The sequence below is a fragment of the Amblyomma mixtum genome, chromosome 5 (genome assembly GCF_055824585.1).
Source record: "Amblyomma mixtum isolate Tamu chromosome 5, ASM5582458v1, whole genome shotgun sequence".
NCBI classification, from domain to species: Eukaryota; Metazoa; Arthropoda; class Arachnida; order Ixodida; family Ixodidae; genus Amblyomma; species Amblyomma mixtum.
Genome location: NC_143016.1, coordinates 147,251,590 through 147,259,013, shown reverse-complemented (window position 1 = coordinate 147,259,013; position 7,424 = coordinate 147,251,590). Strand labels below are relative to the sequence as shown.

The 7,424-nt window shown below is 49.5% G+C and overlaps 1 non-coding gene and 1 pseudogene across 1 annotated transcript; both read right to left on the bottom strand.

Annotated features, from left to right (window-relative positions):
- Nucleotides 1-2,839: 2,839 nt before the first annotated feature.
- TRNAL-AAG (transfer RNA leucine (anticodon AAG)) lies at nt 2,840-2,921 on the bottom strand. The gene has a single exon. It is a non-coding gene; the product is annotated as a tRNA-Leu (tRNA).
- Nucleotides 2,922-3,018: 97 nt separating this feature from the next.
- LOC149344055 (uncharacterized) lies at nt 3,019-4,026 on the bottom strand (annotated as a pseudogene).
- Nucleotides 4,027-7,424: the final 3,398 nt, after the last annotated feature.

Genomic DNA, 7,424 nt, shown 5'->3' with positions numbered 1-7,424 from the left:
CTTGCTTAATTTCATTTCTGTTAGACGTGATGTTTTCACCTATAGCTAGTTGGCGGATTTCTTTTTGACATGCGTATCTTTTTTCATCTGAGAGAGCCCGCTTGGTTGGCATTTCTCCCGCCCACAGCTTCTCGGACCATGATCTCCCTACTGCCGCCTTGTACTTCTCCGAATCTATCCGTTCAAGTTCAGTTTTCACTTCCTTTATTCCTCTAACACACAGACCAGGTTCGACATTCTCCATACTAACAAAGAACTGCAGTTGCTGGCGAAGCTTTGTCTCTGCTTCTTTCTGATTGCGTCGAATGACACTACTTCTTTCAATAGCCATTGTTTTTACTTTCTGCTTAAAATCTTCCCAACGAATGGCGTAACTTTCTGGCTCGCTTGCAGTCAAATTTTTCAGTTCTTTCGTTACAGCGTCGACAAAAGCTTCGTCATCCAACAGCTGCGCATTCATTTTCCACAAGTTCCAGCTAAAGATTCGTTTTCTCTGCGTCTTTCCAAAGGGTGCCGTTACCAAGCAGTGATCGCTGTATGCGATGGGTTTCACTTCGTACTCGCTACACAAGGGTATCAATTCGGCAGAGACATATAATCTGTCTAACCTTGCATGGCTGTCTTGCTGGAAGTGTGTAAACTGCGGACGAGTACCGCTGGCGAAAACGCTACCAATGTCTTCAAGGTCATATTCGTGCACAAGTGTATTAAGAAATTCTGCACTCTTGTCACGAACACGCGAATGTTTTGCGCGGTCATGAACATTGCAAACACAGTTAAAATCGCCTAGCAGTATTATCACTTTCTGACAATTTAGGTACGCCTCAAGGCTTTCAAAGAATGCCCGCCGTTCCATGTCAACATTCGGCGCGTATACACAGATGACGCGACACTCCAATTCGCCAAAGACGATATCAGCGATTAAGAGGCGTCCACTGTCACATGAAAATACTGACTGCACGCAGATTTCAAAGTTGTTGCGTATGAATATGGCGCAACCACCTGATCCACCAATCGCGTGAGAAATACACACATCGAAATGAGCACGAAAATTGGACACCATTCGGTCGGTGAGCTCCTGGCTCTCAATTTTTGTCTCTTGGACTCCCACTATATGTAAGTCATTATCTAAGAGAAGGCGACTAAGCTGACATTGTCGTCATCTTGCTCCAAGGCCCCGTACGTTTAACGTCGCTACGCGGCGTAGCGCTCTTTCGATATTAACCGCCATGGCTACACGGTAGAATGGTGCCCATTACAATAGCCCAAGGGTCTGTGCTCATGATAATGTGGCGATAAGCGCGTTGAAGGCCAGGAGAAAAAAAATAAAACTCTAACCAACAAAAAAGGACACTCCAAGTAAACTTGGCACCTCTTTATAAGCCCGAACACGAAAAACGAACCGCTCAGGATGAGGGCCATGGCGTTTACGGAAACCCCTCCCAACCCACCTTAGCTAGACAAACTAAATTTACGGGGGCGGTTTACCCGCCTGCCGCGAATCGACCGGAATGGTCGGTCGCGGCTTCAAGGTAGACCTCCGCATACCTGGGGCATTGGTGGGTGGCTCGTCTCCGCCCCCGCCGTCCTCCTTCGTCCCAACGCTAAGGGTCTTGTCGTGTGGTCGTTTCCCCGCCAGCAGGCTGGCTGAAGCGCTAAGGATGTCCATAACCTCGGGTTCTAAGGTGCTGGGAGCCGCATCATAATCAACTGAGGTTTTCAGCTCGGCGCTCGGAGCTGTCGAAGAATCCTGCGAAGGCGGTTGCTGCTGCTCTGCAGTAACCGCTTCGGTTCCGGGTTGCTCCTGCTGCGGCAGTGGAATCGCCGTATTTTCGGCTACCTCCGTTCTTGCACTTGCCACCGATGCTGCATCCTCCATGTCCGCCTCGTCCATGAGCAGGTTTGAGGCGTCGTCGGTGGTTGTCAGTCCTGTTACGCTGGCATACGTCCGCTCGCACTGGCTGCTCTCATGACCAAAGCGTCGGCATGCACTGCACTTAGGGATGCGGCAGTCGCGACGAATGTGGCCCGTGCCACGGCACCGAAGGCAGAGTGGAGCCCTGCCTGGCACGACCACGAGGGCCAACTCTCCGGCGACGCTCACCTGGTGCGGCAGGTCGTCCAGCTTTACGCCCGGCTTCAACTTCAAGGTGACCAGTCTGGTAGTTGAGCCCTTGTCTGCTAGGCCATGCACCCGCCACCGCTCTCGGCCGACGTCTTTGACCTTCCCGTACAGCTCGAAGGCAAACCGTACGTCGTCGTCGGGCACGCTGTGCAGCAACCAATGCACTTTCATGCGAACGTTGGCAGGATCAATTACGATACAGCGGCACTTTTTCACCAGCAGCTCACCCATGCCGACAATCTTTTTCACCGCATCTTCGTCCTTGAAAGTCACCGCCCACACATGCCTCATGCGGTAGGCTCCGAGGGCAATCACTTCCGGCAGGAGCGATAACTCGGCGAGCGCATCGCGAAAATCTTCTGCCCGATACGGGCGGGCCCTAACATCACAGTGTAGAAAAACGGTGTTCAAAACAAAACGCCCTCTTGGCAAACTAGGCAAAACAACTTGGTAATCATTCTCTGAAGCAATATTCCTGTTACCGCGGCCCTGCTGGGCCGCTGAAGCCGCTCCTACGGAGCCCATGACACACACGTCCGTCACGCTCGGTGGCCGGAAATGGAATCCCCTCGGCCACGCTACCGATACTTCGGCTGCTAACTTCCTCTCCGCGCAATCGCTCTTCTGCGCTCGGACTACAAGAAGAAGGAGGAGGAGGGTGCGCAGCTGGCCACTTAACAGGGCAGGGACACAAAAAGCACAAGGAAAAAATCATGGCAGCGGTGGGATTCGAACCCACGCCCCCGAAGAGACTGGTGCCTTAAACCAGCGCCTTAGACCGCTCGGCCACGCTACCTTTTTTTTTCTTTATTGCCTGTTTTGACAACGATAACAAACAAGCACACCAACAAACCGCTAAAACACGTGAACCGGCCTACGGTCAACGTGGTTGTTTAAAACTTCTTAAGGGCTGCAAGCTCATCCAGCACGCCAAGCCATTCGGGTAACTCCCATTGGGCTCGGTAACATTCCCGCACACGCACAACACTTTCAATGAAATTTTCTCTCACAGGTCGAATGTTTACATCGGCATTTCGCACTGACATCCTGGTTTTCCATATGCTGTGGAGGCCCAGTAGCATGATGAGATCATAAGGAACATCTCGGTCATCGTCTACCGCTAAGAACCGGATTCCGTACGGCGTGATTGGCAGGTCTTTCTTTATTGTTCTTTGTAGAATGTCCCAATGGAATACCGGATCCCAACATTATATAAACACATGCTCGACTGTCTCAGGCTTTTTGCAGAGCATACAGTTAACCGTCCATGGTACAAAAATGCCTTTTTGTTCTAGCCAGGTTTTAACTGGCAGAGTGTTAGTATGGAGTTTGAAGAAAAAACTTTTCACGTTAGGATTTACTGGCATACGTTTCACCCTTTTCAGAACATCTTGCCCTGGGCCTCCGCAACCAAGCAGTCGATACACTGGTGCAGGCAGCATGACATCCAACAAATCTTTATGCAGTTTCTTTCTCGACACATAACTTAAATAATCTAAAGAAAAGCGCACTTTCAGCATGTTAAAAGCCGTGACAACTTCGCGCCAAAATCCTCTTACGGCTGTCGTTCTTTTATCAGAACAGGACACCAAAAACTCAGGCAAAGCATTGCGCAGGCGCACTTGCACAAAAGTACACAAAAAGGGATCATTCTGGTCTCGCAGAAAAATAAAACGCGACACAATCTGTCTGATAAACAAATGCACAAGCCCCACTCCCCCTTTTCGAACCGAAAGAAACAGATTTGCCCGACTCGTACGTTCCCATGTGCTTCCCCACACGAAAACAGCAAAGATTCGATGTATTTTTTGTATGGTTACGCGCGACATGAACAATACCTGCAAGACATACCACACTTTTGCAACCAAGAAAAGGCTGCAAACAGTTGCTCGTGTGAACATAGATAGGTTTCGGCCGTTCCATGCTTGCGTTTTCCTTCTGAGATTCTCTATTTCCCTATTCCAGTATTCTTCAGTGTCATTGTATTGGTCAAGTGGTACACCCAAGTACTTTGAGGGCAGCGCTGTCCATCGCACATTGGCAAACACTTCAGGCTTTTGATCCCACTCCCCGTGCCAGAATCCAGATGAGTTCTCCCAGTTAACACGGCACCCAGTTTTAGCGCAGAAATCAGCCACCACTCTAACAGTTTCTTGAACGCTTTCTTTGTCTCTACAAAAAATAGCGACATCATCTGCGTACGCAAGCATTTTTACCTCCGTTGCTTCCAGCGCGAAACCGCGTATCGTTTCGTTCTGTATCATTCTCAAGCATAACGGCTCTAGGTATAAAGCAAAAAGCAACGGGGACAATGGACAGCCCTGCCTCACAGACGATTTCACTGGCACTCTTTCGGTGAGATTCTTATTTATAATAATTCGCACTGCACAATCAGAGTAAGCCATTTTGACTCCCTCTGTAATAACACTTCCTATGTTCACAAATTCTAGGAGATTAAAAAGCACTTCATGGCACACTCGATCAAAAGCTTTTGCTAGGTCGAGCTGCATCATCGCAACTCGTCCATCAAAAGTATCGCAACACTCGAAAACACTTCTGGCCACATGTATATTGGTCGTAATACTTCGTCCTTGTATTCCACAAGTTTGGTGTGGTCCCACTAGGTCTTTAATGACGCTCTGTGTCCTTCTCGCTAAAACTTTCATAAGGATTTTGTAATCTACATTGGTGAGGCTTATCGGCCGATAAGACCCCACCAAAAGCAGCCTTGCTGAGTCCTCATACTTCGGAATCAATACAACGTGGGCAGCTTTGAAAGATGGCGGCAATCGTTTTGTTTCATAGCCTTCTTCGATTACTCTATGCAGGACCTGACTTAGTTCATCTTTAAAGGCTTTATAGAAAGCTGCACCCAGGCCGTCAGGCCCAGGGGACTTCCCGGCATTTAACTGGTCAATTGCTTTCTCTATTTCTGTTATACTGATTGGAGCTTCAAGTCTTTCCTTCTCACTCTCATCTAATTTGGGCATTAATCGCAAATAGTCACGTTCAAAGCCGTCCTTCTTCACTTGCTCCTGTCCTAGCAAAGCTTGATATTGCTCAAAAAAGGCGCGTTTTATCTTCTCTGGATCAGTGGTTTCTTCATTTCTGTGCATTCTTTTTTGTATTTCTTTTTTCGAGGCATAGCTCTTTTCACCGCTCAGTGACCGCTTAGTGGGCGCCTCACCCATCCATAATCGCTCAGTGCGTGCCCGCACAACGGCCCCTCGGTACTTATCTTCATTGGCCTGCTCTAGCTTTCTTTTAACTTCCTTTATCTGGTTCATGCATAAACCAGGCTGCGCAGATTCTATGTTCAGCAATAGTTTCAACTGGCTGTGCAATTCCTTTTCTTTCTGTTTTTCTTCGCATCTTAGTTTGCTTGCTCTCTCAATAGCTTTCATTTTTACGTCATTTTTTAAACCGTCCCACCTTTCCAACCAGCTTTCGGCTCCAGACACATGCAATGACTTCAGTAAATTATTTACCTCGCAAACGAAGCTGTTGTCCAGAAGTTTGGCATTAAATTTCCATAAATCCCAATTAAATTTCACTTCCTTTAATTTTGATCCTAAGGTGAAGGAAACCATGCAGTGGTCAGAGAAGGATACTGGAATGACTTCGTAGTTTTCGCAGAGCGGCGCCAGATGCACCGATATGTATATGCGATCGAGCCTGGCATGGCTTCCAACCTGGAAATGAGTAAACTGTTCCTGACTGCCGGGTGATAACATGCAGCCAACATCTATTAAGTCGTACTCCTCTACGAGCTCATCCAGAACCTGCACACTTTGATCCTTTAGAGTACGGACTTTAGCTCGGTCCTCTGCCCTGCAAACACAATTGAAGTCTCCCATAAATATAACATGTCGCTCTGTTTTCAAATACTGCTCGAGGTTTTCAAAAAAAATTCTGCGATCGGTTTCTTTGTTAGGCGCATAAAGACGCACAACACGCCACAATAAATCACAGAATGAAAAATCCAGGATAACAAAACGGCCACTTTCGCAAACAATGACTTGTTCCTCCAAAATCCCAATACTGTTACGTACAAAGAGCGCGCATCCCGCCTAAGTTCCAACCGCATGAGCTACACAAACATTGAAATGAGTTCTAAAGGGATGCACCATGCGGTCCGTTTGGTCCTCGCTGCTGACCTTCGTTTCTTGGACAGCAACGATGTCCAGCTCATTTTCGATAAGTAGCCTACTAACCTGGCACTGCCTTCGCCTACTTGCCAAGCCCCAAACATTCAACTTTGCTACACGGAGGGATTTTTTAAAGTTTGCTGCCATATTTACGCTAGGACACAAGGACCGCACGGGGCTTACCTCAACAATCTGAGGTACGGCGCTGGCGTTGAAAACCGCGGCTCTCGACTTTTCCGCCCCCGCAGCAAGATAGTAGTCCTCGTCGTTGTTTTGGCCCTTGATACAGCTCCATGATGCACGCTAATTGCAGTTTCGTGGGCAGGAACAAGACTGGCCCACGCTGCTACGAGGGCTCCGTGCCGCCCCCTCTGCGGTCGGGCGGAATGTTCGGCTTGGGCTTGAAACTCGGCCGCCGAGTAGCAGACGTCTTGGGAGGCGGTTCCACGTCGGCGTTGTCGCCCGCGACGACTGTTTCCTCGTGCACTCTTTTTCCTGGCACTGAACTTGTGGTGTCCATGGTTTGCTCACAATCCCACCAGCCTCCCGTCGACACTACTTCCAACTCCTTGCCGGAGTCTTCTTTCGCAGTCCCCGCCCCCGAGGGGGTGGTGTTGCCTTGATCTTGTTGGTCGCCTTTGCTGGCGGCGCCTTGAGTGTCCTCGGCGGCTTCAGCCTTGTCGCCCGTTGGAGACTGCACGGGCACATTCCCAGCCCCTCTTGAAGCCTCTTCAGCGTCTTCGTCATCCATAACGAGCTCGGTCACATCGTTCTTTTTCGGCTGACCGGTGATGGTTGCGTAGGTTTTAACGCAGTCCGTATCATTGTGACCAAAGCGCCGGCATCGGGAACCGCGCGGGACTTTGCAGTCACGCCGTATATGGCCCTTACTGTTGCAGCGCAAACACAAGAGTGCCCGATTCGGTACCACAACTAAGGTCAGCTCACCGCCCACACGCACCTGATGGGGCAGGTCTTCCACACTGACACCGGCCTTCAACTTCAGGGCGACGAGGCGCGTCGTCGACAACCTATCGGTAATGCCGTAGATACGCCACTTCTCCCTGGTCACATCGGTTACCTTGCCATAATTTGCCAGCGCAGCCTGCACATCATCGTCGCTGACTCCATGAAGGAGCCAGTGAAGCTTG